Consider the following 12,718-nt stretch of genomic DNA (forward strand, 5'->3'; position numbering starts at 1 on the left):
GGTATCAGAGCCAGGTTGTGTCAACCATGTCGATGTGGGTCAGAGTTCAACTGAGTTTAGGCAAATTCTGGTTAGGCGGGGCAAACCTCAGTGCTGAATCTAAGCAAATCTCATGCGGTGGGGCAAACTTTAGCGAGGATGTTGAGTCCATAACAGGGGGTGTATGTAACACCCCAGACTTTAAGCATAGTCTCAAACCGGCAAAACACAAGAAGGATGCTGGGTATATAAGTTAACAAGTCTTAGACCCTAGTGACGCGTTTTAAACCCGTGAGGGCCTAGGCCCAGAGCAGACAATATCACTAGCGGGTTGGGTTGTTACAGATTTATTACTCTTATACTCGTGCCGAAATACCAAATGCTTTACCTCGAGCAATTCGTACAACTTCCTACAATCAATCTATATTCACACAATATTGATCTCGTGTTAATTGCCTCGTTTAGGCTAATTCATAACTAATTTAGAATATCCAATCCTCCAAGTTTCATACTCTACCATCAATTCGCCAAATTATATTTACCCATGCCATGAATACTTCAACTAGTCTATAATCTATCAATTCCAACTTATTTGTACAATTTGTTCTTTCAACTTTTCCTTCCACACCAGATTATGCCAAATATTTGTATAAGCCTAAACCATAGAGGATTACAGTCGACAATACTTCTTTTAGTACCTAATGAAATTACATACACCCCGATGATAAACTTAAGCAAGCTGTAAGTAAGAAAGTTTACTCTTCGAATTTTGAAAAATGTCTTAAACAAATTGTCTTTGCTTCTGTGTTTCACGCGAGCAGCTTTCGGCACGAAAATACTTGATGAGTCCTTCTTCTATCCTTCACGTCTCAATGCCAGTGAATATCCCCATCTTTTAAACTTCAGTATTTTAATTTTTGGTGCATTTGGAATTTTTGTATAGCCTTGTTTGTGTCATAAGCTCTTGTGCGGCAGAAGTTCTTATACTCTTGTGTAATTGGGGTTTTCTTTTGTTTCTTTTTTTCCCTAATCTCTTGCCCCTTAATTTCTCGCCAGATTCTCATGGGTTTTTTTAGCTCGCTGACTTATATCCTCTTTTTTTCTAATTACTTAAATTCCTATTATTAAATATGGGGTATTACATTCTCTCCACCTTAAAAATTTCGGTTCCCGAATTTAAATTAAGCGGTGTACCTATAGACTAAGGTATGTGAAAATACTTTACTCGCATATCATTTTCTGATTCCCAAATAACTTCTTCAACAATAGGATTTTCCCACATGAGTTTTTCACGGACACAATTTCTTTTGATCATAACTTTCTTATTTGTCTGTCAACAATGGCGATTGACTCTTTGTCATAAGTTAACTTCTCACCAAGTTGTGTAATTGGTGTTTCATGCACATGAGAGGAGTCTAATATACTCTTTTTTCTTTTTAGATAGAATAAAGACATGAAATACAAGATATAAAACAACTCAGGAATAAATACTGAACGGTAAGCGATGACTCTCATCCCTTCAAGTATCTCTTATAATCTTATAAACCTTGGACTGGGTTGTTAAAGATTTATTACCCACTGTACTCGTGCCGAAATACCAAATGCTTCAGCTCGAGCAATTCGTACAACTTCCTCCAATCAATCTATATTCACACAATATTGATCTCGTGTCAATTGCCTCGTTTAGGCTAATTCATAAATAATTTAGAATACCCAATCCTTTAAGTTTCATATTCTACCATCAATTTGCTGAATTATATTTACCCATGCCATGAATGCTTCAACTAGTCTATAATCTATCAATTCCAACTTATTTGTACAATTTGTTCTTTCAATTTTTCTTCCACACCAGATTATGCCAAATATTTGTATAAGCTTAAACCATAGAGGATTACAGTCGACAATACTCCTTTAATACATAATGAAATTATATACAACCCGATGATAAACTTAAGCAAACTGTAAGTAAGAAAGTTTACCCTTCGAATTGAAAAATATCTTAAACAAATTGTCTTTGTTTCTGTGTTTCACGCGAGAAGCTTTCGACACAAAAATACTTGATGAGTCCTTCTTCTATCCTTCACGTCTCAATGCCTGTGAATATCCCTATCTTTTAAACTTCAGTATTTCAATTTTTGATATATTTGGAATTTTTGTATAGTTTTGGTTGTGGCATAAGCTCTTGTACGGCAGAGTTCCTATACTTTTGTGTAATTGAGGTTTTCTTTTGTTTCTTTTTTTTCCTAATCTCTTACCCCTTAATTTCTCGCCTGATCCTCATGGGCTTTTTAGCCTATTGACTTCTATCCTCTTTTTTTCCTAATTACTTAAATGCCTATTATTAAATATGGGGTATTACAATATATGTGTGTGTAAGTGAGTGTGTTTGTGTGTGTATATATATGACGTTACCGTTACTGGCTCGAGTAAGACTAAAAGGTACCTATAGATCGGAACAAAGGAAGAACAGATAGTACAATAGTTCTCGAACATGGGCGAATCCAGAAAGAATCAAGCTCGAATGAGAGAAAGTATCGAGGGTAAAGGAAAGCCATTTAAATACGATAAATGGGGAGCTGAAATATCCGCCATCAGCTCGGTATTACAGCGTGGATCACGCTCGGTATTAATTGCGGATCATATTTTCGTGGGAGAAAAGGAAGGGAAATATTTTTACCTTATTTAGACTTGTGTTAGGATTAAATCTCCTCTACTATACAAGAGAAAGACCCCTTTATTTTTGACATTTTTTTGTCACGCATATCAAGGTAATAAAATTTATTTTGGCTCTAAGCAATTGTTCTAAGTGTTCTTCAATTGTTCACTCATTTAGCTGGATTGAAGCTCTATCTCGAGGAGTCGATTGAAACAGACCTTTGGAATTTATGCCTGACACAAGGCTTAATTACTTCACCACATTGGTATGATCATTTTGTCTCATTTCAATTCCATTATTTACTGTTATTTGATCATTTGTGTCAAATTAAACCAGTTTGGTGCCCACCGTGGGGCTAAAAATAATAGCATAATTTAATACGGATCTTGATAACACAGACTATTTTACACTTGTTCTTTGAAGTTTGATTTCAAGACTATTCAATATGTCAGATTCTCAATCTACTCATTTGAGTGTTGACCCCGAATCAGGCCACCACGGTGAAATGCCAAGCAAAAATATACCCCTTCTTGGCCCTAATGGCGTTCTAATTGTTGATCCAGTCGATACCAATTCACAGGTTGCTGTCAACACTAACCTACCAACTGACCCCAATAACAGTGTCCACGGGGCACCTCGGTCATCGGTTCGTGAGGCACCCGAAGGGGGAGGCGATGGAGCTAGCTTACGTTTGATTTTTGAAAAGTTACAAGCCTAACAAGTTGCCATAGCACAATTGTGGAGTCTAAAAGAGTAATGGATTAAGAGTTGAGGCCACATCGAGACTGATACCATCCTTACAACTCAGATAAAAGGGGAAACGGACGCATTCACTATTCGACCAGGAGCGACAGAAGAAATGATCAGGATCCAAGAAATCGTGGGTTGGTGAACTTAAACGTGTTCAACAGACCACCCGGAGTCAGAGATTCCTTGAGATTATCAGAATATAACTTCAACGTAGATATAACGAGTATAGTGTCATCCATCGATCGCATCAAGGAGACCAAATGGTCGAGGCCGCTCCAGTCCAATCCGGCACAAATGGATCACAATTTGATATGCAAATATCACGGTACTCACAGGCATAGAATCGAGGATTTTTGGCAGTTAAGGGAAGAAATGGTTCGTTTGTTCAATAATAGGCATCTTCGATTATTCCTAAGCGAGCGAGCCAAAAACCATTTCAAGAACATGGATGCCAAAAGGTAGGTCGACCAGGAAAAACCCCAACATGTGATTAATATGATTATCGGAGGAGTAGACATTCCCTAAAGACTGATGATAAAAAACTCCAAAGTCTCTATCACAAGAGAAAAATGAACTCGAGATTATGTTTCAGAAGGGTCCATTCCTTTTATTGATGAGGATGTTGAGGGTATCATTCAACCTCACAGCGATGCACTGGTAATATCTGTACTTATTAATAAATCTTGAGTTAAGAATATGTTAATCGATCTAAGTATCCCGGCCAATATCATCTGATGGAGAGTCGTGGAATAACAGGGGTTGTTGGATCAGATCGTACCAGTAGTTTGAGTACTGAACGTGTTCAATATGGCGTGCGAGACAACGAAGGGTGAAATCACCCTTCCGATCAGTCGGAACTACTCAAAAAGCAAAGTTCTACGTGATCGAGGGGGACATGAGGTATAATGCCTTGTTTGGGAGACTGTGGGTTCATAGCATGAGGGTGGTACCATTGACCTTGCACCAAGATTTGAAATTTCAAACCCCAGGTGGAATCAAAACGGTCTACGGGGAACAACCGGCCGCAAAGGAGATATTCACTGTCAAAGAAGTGATCCTAGTGCCCATGATCATGACATTAAAAGATAAGGGACTAGAAAGGCACCAAATAGCAATCACAGGTCTCGGTATCGACCGAGCCGAAAAATGGGAGGAATATCCAACAGATGAGGAAGATGACTTTGGGGTCCCGAGATACTTTGTATCACGTGATGACAACGATGCCACCAAGTCAATGATTGAGGAACTGGAACAAGTCATATTATTTGAGCATCTGCCGGATAGAAAGTTATACCTGGGCACGGGGTTCATCCCCAAGCTCAGGTAAAAACTCATTGATTTTCTTAAAGCTAATGCCGATTGTTTGCCTGGTCGCACTTAGATATGACAGGAATCCATCGAAGATAAGAACTCACAAATTATTTGGATTTGAACTTCCATTCGACTAATCATAAGAGGAGGCTACTGTCCGAGGTCAAACATGCATTCATCAAAGATGAGGTATCTAAACTTTTCAAAATAAGTTCCATTCGGGAAGTTATTACCCGGATTGGCTAGCTAACATAGTCGTCTTACCTAAAAAGGGAAACAAACTTAGAATGTGTGTAGATTATAAGAGTTTGAATAAGGGATGCCCAAAGGAGTAGTTTCCTTTTCTTAACATCGGCCAAATAATCGATGAGACGGCATGGCATGAGACACTGAGCTTACTCGATGGCTATTTTGTGTACAACTAAATATCCATGGACCCGGAGGACCAAGAGAAAGTTTCTTTCATAACTAGGTTCGTCACTTATTGTTATAATGTGATGCTTTTTGGGCTAAAAAATATCGGTGCCATGTACCAACACCTAGTTAATTGATGGTTCAAGGAACAAATAGGGAAATCGATGGAGGTATTAATGAAATGTTAGTTAAGTCCATGCGAGCAGAGGACCACTTGAGGCATCTATAGAAAGCCATCGACATACTAAGGGAATACAATATGAAGTTGAACCCAGAGAAACGTGCCTTCAGAGTAGGCTCGGGAAAGTTCCTCAATTTTATAGTATCTAACCAAAGAATAGAGATCAATATGGATAAGATAAAGGCCACTAAAGATATCATCATGTTCAACGACGTCAAGGCAGTGCAAAGACTAACCAGGGAAATAGTCGCATTGGGTCGATTCATCTCCAGGTCATCGGATAATAGCTACCGGTTTTTCTCGTTACTAAAAAAAGAGTGACTTTGCCTAGACCCCAGAGTGACAAAAGGATTTGGAGGAACTCAAGAAATACTTATCAATCCCTCCCTTGTTGCACACTCTGAAGCCGAACGAGCAGCTATACCTTTACTTGGCAGTGTTCTAGGTAGCGGTAAGTGGTGTCTTGGTTTGGGAGGAAGAAGGTACACAATTTCCTATTTATTATGTTAGTAGAACCCTAGGTGATACTAAAGCGAGGTATCCACAACTAGAAAAATTGGCGCTTGCCTCGCTAAGCGCATCTAGGAAACCAAAATCATATTTTCAATGTCAGCCAATATGTGTCATGTACCTATTAAGGAATGTTATGCACAAACTCGAACTCTTAGGCTGGCTAGCAAACTAGGTTGTAGAGATTAGCGGGTACGTATTGAATACAAACCCCCAACAACTATAAGGTCCCATATATTGGTAGACGTCGTGGCTTATTTCACATAGACCATTATCCCCAAGGTAGATAAAGAATTATTACTTGCCTCGGGGACTAGCTTAGGGGTCTGGACCCTATTCACATATAGTGCCTCCAAAAGCGAAAGGGTCCGGATGCGGAGGTACTTAGATAAATTACAAGTAGTTACATTGGTTCAAAGAATAAATGCTGCAATGTATGCCTCGAAATCAGAACAATGAGCTCGATGTGTTGGCTAATTTAGGATTGTCAGTGGATTTCGAAGAAAACTCTGGAACGGTGGTGCAATTGATGAGCTCGGTAATAGATGTCGGTCATGCCGAGGTAAATTCAATGAGTTTGACTTGGGATTGACGAAACAAATATATGGACTACCTTCAGAAGGGGAAACTACCATTGGATTCTAAAGAATCGAGGGCCCTTCAAACTAAAGCTGCTAGGTTTTTCTTGGTTGAAGGCAAACTGTATCGAAGATTATTTTGGGACCACTAGCAAGATGTTTAGGGCCCGGAGAGACCGATTACGTAATGTGGGAAGTCCACGAGGGGACTTGCGAAAACCATTTGGGAAAGCAATTGTAGGGAAGGATATTATTGGAATGAAATGGAGAAAGATGAAAATGACTTTGTTAAAAAATGCGATGAATGACAAAGGCATGCCCCAATGATCTGCCCAACCGGGGGAGTTGTTTCACTTGATCCTTTTCCCTTATGTTCATGAAGTAGGGAATAAATATCATAGGTCTTTTACCATGGGTACCAGGTAAGGCTCAGTACATCTTGCTTATGATTGATTACTTATCCAAATGGGTTAAGGTACATGCGTTTGAGAAACTTAGAGAGAAGGAGGTTATCGACTTCATCTAGGATCACATAATTTTATGGTTCGGGATACCAGCCGAGATTCGGTGATGAATATATTGATTCTTATGGTGAGAACGAGAGTAAAATCACGAAGGGTGATGTCGTGCACTTGTTATTGTTCTCCTTATTCTTGCTTATGGTTGAATTTTGGTGTTCCGTATGCTTCTTTACTAAATTTCTGTTTGTACATGATATTTCCCCCGAGCATGTTTCCCCTTCCCATCTTTAACCGCCAGTTTCTATCATTATTATTTGTTGTATATGATGTAACTGCACAAGTTTATTTGGTAGTCTTATCCGAGCCTCATCACTACTTTGCCGAGGTTAGGCTCGACACTTACCGCACATGGGGTCGGTTGTGCTGATACTACACTCTGCACTGTGTGCAGATCCCGGTGCTGGAGCTTTTGGACCACAGTGAGGTTGCTGCCTTGAGTCTAGCGGCGGAGACCTGAGGTAGTCCTGTAGACATCTGCAAGACTTGACGCCTCCTTCTATCTTTCCATTCTGTTTTTATGTATTTCAGAGACAGATTCATATTTTCATTCAGACCGCTGTTTGTAGCATTCATAGATGGTCCATGACATTATGATACCAAATTCTGGGTAGAGTTGTATTTTGGATTCTGTACTAGTATTTGGTTAAACTATTAGATTTCTCTTCCGCATTTCTATTTATTATGATTACGCTACTGTTGATCACATGTTAATTCGTAAATGTTAAAAGGATAAGGAAAAAGGGTAATAAATCTATAATACTCGGCTTGCCTAGCTTTCACGAGTAGGAGCCATCACGACTCTCGAGGGTGAGAAATCCGGGTCATGACATTTCTTCTATCCCCTACCCCATATCTATTCTCCTCCTCTCTCTCTCTACTTCCCGATGTCTTCTCCTCCGCCAGATGCTGGAGCAATTTCCATCGTCACAGTTTCGACTGTGGCCGTTATTTATTGATACCACCGCCCTCGACCTCCCAATCTCATTCTCTGATGCAACATATCGGATCAACAAAAACCTCCATTATTTTGCCGGTAATTATGTGCTAATCGTCGGCAACCAGAGGCAACAGTGACGGCGAGCAAGGGCTAGATACTGATGTTACTTCAACGAGAAGACATTAGGGTTGTTCTTGAACAACGACGACAGAATTAGGGGCTGAGCAACTTGAATTTTCTGTTAATATATTTCAATGTATTTTAATGTATCTCGCTGTATTTCATTGTATTCATTGTCTTTTTTTTTCATTGTATTTCAATGTATCTCGCTGTATTCTATGTATTTCATTGTATTCATTGTTTTTTTATTGTATTTCAATGTATCCCGCTGTATTCTATGTATTTCATTGTATTCACTGTCTCTCTATATTCCATGAATGTATTCATATACTTTTTTAATTAATATAATTTATAAATTCAGATGTATTATATAATTTCTCTGAAGATTGCTATGTTTTTGGGGTATTTTTCGGTTGAGAATCTTTTTAATAACTGGAAATACAAAATTTGTGTGTAATAATTGAGTTTGTTGAGTTATATTAGGAGTCTATTATGTTAATTAATTCAATTTCCGTTTAAAAACAATATAATCCACTGTTTCATGTCGTGAATACAGTCGAATACTGTCGAATACAATAATCTGTCCAGATGTAATCCCATATTTCACGCCATGAATATAGTCGAATACAAAAATCTGTCTAGCTGTAATTTCCAGTTTCACACCTAGAAATGCTACTGTATTCATGAATACAATAGCTTAAATATATCGAATACACTCTAAAAATTTTAAAAAATATAGCTATAGGAAATAAATATAGTAATGATAGCTACAACTAGTTAATAATGTAATGACCCAACCGGTCATTTTGAAAAAGTACAACCTCGTTTCCCCATACACTGCTAAATTCATGCTTCACGGTTCTTATGTAACTTGCCGGGGAAATTCGTTCGGGTTCAGAAGGGTTTTGAAAGGAATTGAGACACTTAGTCTCAAGTAAGAGAGCTTAAGTTGAATTAAAGTACGGAAGGTGAAATATGAGTAAATCAATCCGGAATAGATTTTTGATGATTCCAATAGCTCCGTATGATGATTTTGGATTTAGGAGCGTGCTTGGAAAATTATTTGGAAGTTTGTAGTTTAATTAGTCTTGAAATGGCGAAAACGAGAAGTCGTAATTAGGAAGTTTGACCGAGAGGTTGACTTTTTTATATCGAGATCAAAATCCTACTCAAGAAGTTGGAATAGCTCCATTATGTCATTTATGACTTGTGTGCAAAATTTGGGGTCAATTTGATTTGATAGGTTTCAACATTGTTTGCGGAATTTGAAAGTTTCTAAGTCCTTAGGCTTGAACCCGAGGTGGATTTGGTGTTGTTTTGAGTAATTTGAAGGCTCGACTAAATTTTTATGATGTTATGGGATATGTTGATACATTTGGTTGAGGTCCTGGGGGCCTCTGATGAGTTTCAGAGTGAATTTTGAGCGAGTCTAGGCATTTCGGAACTCTAAGATGGTTCTGGCACTTTTGGGAGTGCGAATCGCACCAAAAATATGCGGATCGCAGAGGGGAGTGAGGACCGTAAAAAATGGTGTGTGGACCGCACAAAATGGTGTGCGGCCGCACATCAAAAATGTTTCGCAGGATCTCTAGTCCGACTTCGGAAGCTTATAACTTTTGACCTACAAAAAATGTTGAAATGATTCAAACATGTAAGTCATAGATCTTTGAATCTAGTTTTCAGAAACATATTATAATAGTTATTTGGACATTTCTAGCAAAATTTATGGCCAAAATACTAAAGCATGTCACTGCAGTCAAAATCCACCGCGGGGGCAATGGATTTACCGCGGTCCGCAGTGCTCCACCTCGGTCAGCACTAGTTTTTATGCGGTCAGCAGTGAGGGAATCCGAAAGGTACTCTATAAATACGAAGGTTAGGGTTTTAATTCATAATTTGACTTAGGGAGCTCGGTTTGAGGCGATTTTTCGAAAGTTTTTCAAGAAATTCATCGGGGTAAGTGATTCTAACTCGGATTTGGTTAGAATACATGAATCTATCATTGAATTCATTATTTGATTCGTGGGTTGGGATGGAATTTGGAAAAAAATTGTGAAAATCTTTCAAAATGTAAAATAATGATTTGAAGGACCAAATGGTTTTGGAATTGGATAATTTTTGTATAGGTGAACTCGTATCGGAATGGATATTCGATTTTTGTAAATTTTGTCGAGTTCCAAGGTGCGAACCCGGGGAGTTGACTTTTGTTGACTCTTCGCAAATTGTATAAGAATCATAGCTTTGTTAATTGAAATTATTTTCTCTTACATTGTTAGATGTATTCAAGTTGTTTTTGGCTAGATTTAGTCGAGCATTGATGAACTGGAAAAAGGAAAAGCTAAATTGAGTATTGAATTATCCGGATTGAGGTAAGTATCTTGCCTAACCTTGTGTGGGGGACTTTTCCTTAGGATTTGAGTCTTTTGTGTTGATTGTAGTTCGTGTACGCGAGATGACGAGTGCGTACTCGGACTTAATTGTGGAGAATTGGAATTTGAGGGTTCTTAGGTTCTTATATTCACTAGGGATGGAGTTATTCTTGATATGACTGAGTTCCTACTTATTAGTTTCGTCTCTACATGCTTAATTGAAATTAATTGTTTCACGATTCACTCTTATTACCTAATTGACTTAACTGAAGAGTTTTGCCTCTCCTATTGTCATGTTATATTTTTATAACTACTTGGCTCATGTTGATTTCTTTATTATTGACTTGTATATTGTGGGATCGTCGCTACATGTTAGTTTTTCCGTTGTTGAATTGTTCCCTTTATGTCAGTATTCTTTTATGTGGTTATTCCTTTGAGCTGGTTCTACCATTTTCTCGTGATTTACATCCCCTGAGTTGATTTACTTGTGTTACCTTGTATTATTGTCATTTGTTGTTGTTATATGTATTGCGGTGATGTTCGATCCTTCTGTTGTGATGTAACTGTTGATTCTGTTGGTTGCGTTGTATATTTATTTGGGACTACGGTTGTGAGATTCCGGTACATCCCCCTTGTCTATTTATTTGGGACTACGAATGTGAGATTCTGGTAGATCCCCCTTGTTTGTTTATTTGGGATTACGGATGTGGGATTCTGGTAGATCCCCCTGCATAGTTATATGGAACTACGAGAATGCACCCGATAGATTCCCCTAGTACTGGGTATTTACATTTGGGACTACGGATCAGGATTCCTGTAGATCCCTGCGCATTATAAGTTGGACTACGGGACTGCACCCTGGAGATCCATTGGATATTTATATTTGGGGACTACATGATGGTATCCTGGGAGATCCCGGTTGTTATCTCTGTGCTGAGCTGTACTCTTTCCAAGATTATTTTGTCTATGTTGTAATTGTTGCTATCAATTCAAGTGTTTTAACGGTTTAGATTCCTTTACGGCTGTGATCATTTGTGTTGGAATCCATAGTGTTTACAATACCTCGCCTTATTATTTTTTTACATATATTGCAATACTTCAAATTTCAACAATTGTTACATTTTGAACTCAATTGATTTCTCAACAAAATTTTCCTTAAGCCGTTTGAGGTTGTACTTTACTTAAGAAGGAATTTCTACTAAGTTAATTTATCAAATCCCTTGGTAAAAGTAATAATTCATTCGATGTTGTATTCTAATTGAAACATGGTACTTTCTTTATTCAAATGATTTCTAAAAATAACTTCATCTTTTCTTGATGAGTTCCAAATGGGTTTAGAAGTTGTACTCTACTTCATGTTAAGTAAATGAGGCTCTGTGAACATTATTAATTGTATTAGGTTATGGACCCTATGAACTGAGTAACCTGAGAACGTTGTGGAGCAAGGTGAGACAAAAATATGTGGGTACAAGGTGCCGGGGAAAATATTATAATTTTTTTTATTTAATGGCATGTGAGTTGCCCGTGCGACTTTTATAGAAATATGGGCACGATATGTCGTAAAAATATGAAAGTGGGCTGAGAGTTATATTATTTATGATTATAAAATGAGGCGTCACAAGGTGACCTTTACTCGAAAGAATTATATTCGAAAGATGCTTGTTTGAAGGAAATATATTTGAATGATATTTATAGTTGAAGGACTTGATTAATTGATTGCACTTGTATACATTATTCGTTGAGTAATATTTATGGTGTTTTTGTTGCCCTACTGCTTATATAACTGGTTGATTATTGTTGTCATCATTATTATTTGCTCCCTATTATTTTTGTATGCTATATTACACAGGTTGTTAGACCAGTGAGTGTCTTGACTGTACCTCATCACTACTCCACCGAGGTTAGTCTTGATACTTACTGGGCACCGCTATGGTGTGCTCATATTACACTTCTGTACATTTTTGTGTACAGATCAAGGTATTTGATCGGTAGTAGTTGTGCGAGTTGTTGCGGTGGAGACTCAAGGTAAACCTGCTACAGCATTCGCAGGCCCCGGAGTCACCTTCAATTGTACTTATTCCATATGTTCTTTTTGTTTCAGAATAGTGATGTATCTATTTTGCATAACTATTCTTAGAAAGGCTAATGACTAGTACCGCCAGTTTTGGGAATTGTAATTTGTTCAGAGTAATTTAATTTAAAGTTAGTGAATATCCATATTGTTACAAAAATGTTAGGCTTACCTAGTTTAGAGACTAAGTACCATCACGACTCCTTTGGAGGGAAACTTGGGTCGTGACAAGTTGGTATCAGAGCTTTAGGTTCATAGGTGCTACAAGTCATAAGCGAGTTTAGTAGAGTCTTGTGGATAGGTACGGAGACGTCTGTACTT

Source organism: Nicotiana sylvestris, chromosome 1 (assembly GCF_000393655.2).
Source record: "Nicotiana sylvestris chromosome 1, ASM39365v2, whole genome shotgun sequence".
Classification (NCBI taxonomy): Eukaryota; Viridiplantae; Streptophyta; class Magnoliopsida; order Solanales; family Solanaceae; genus Nicotiana; species Nicotiana sylvestris.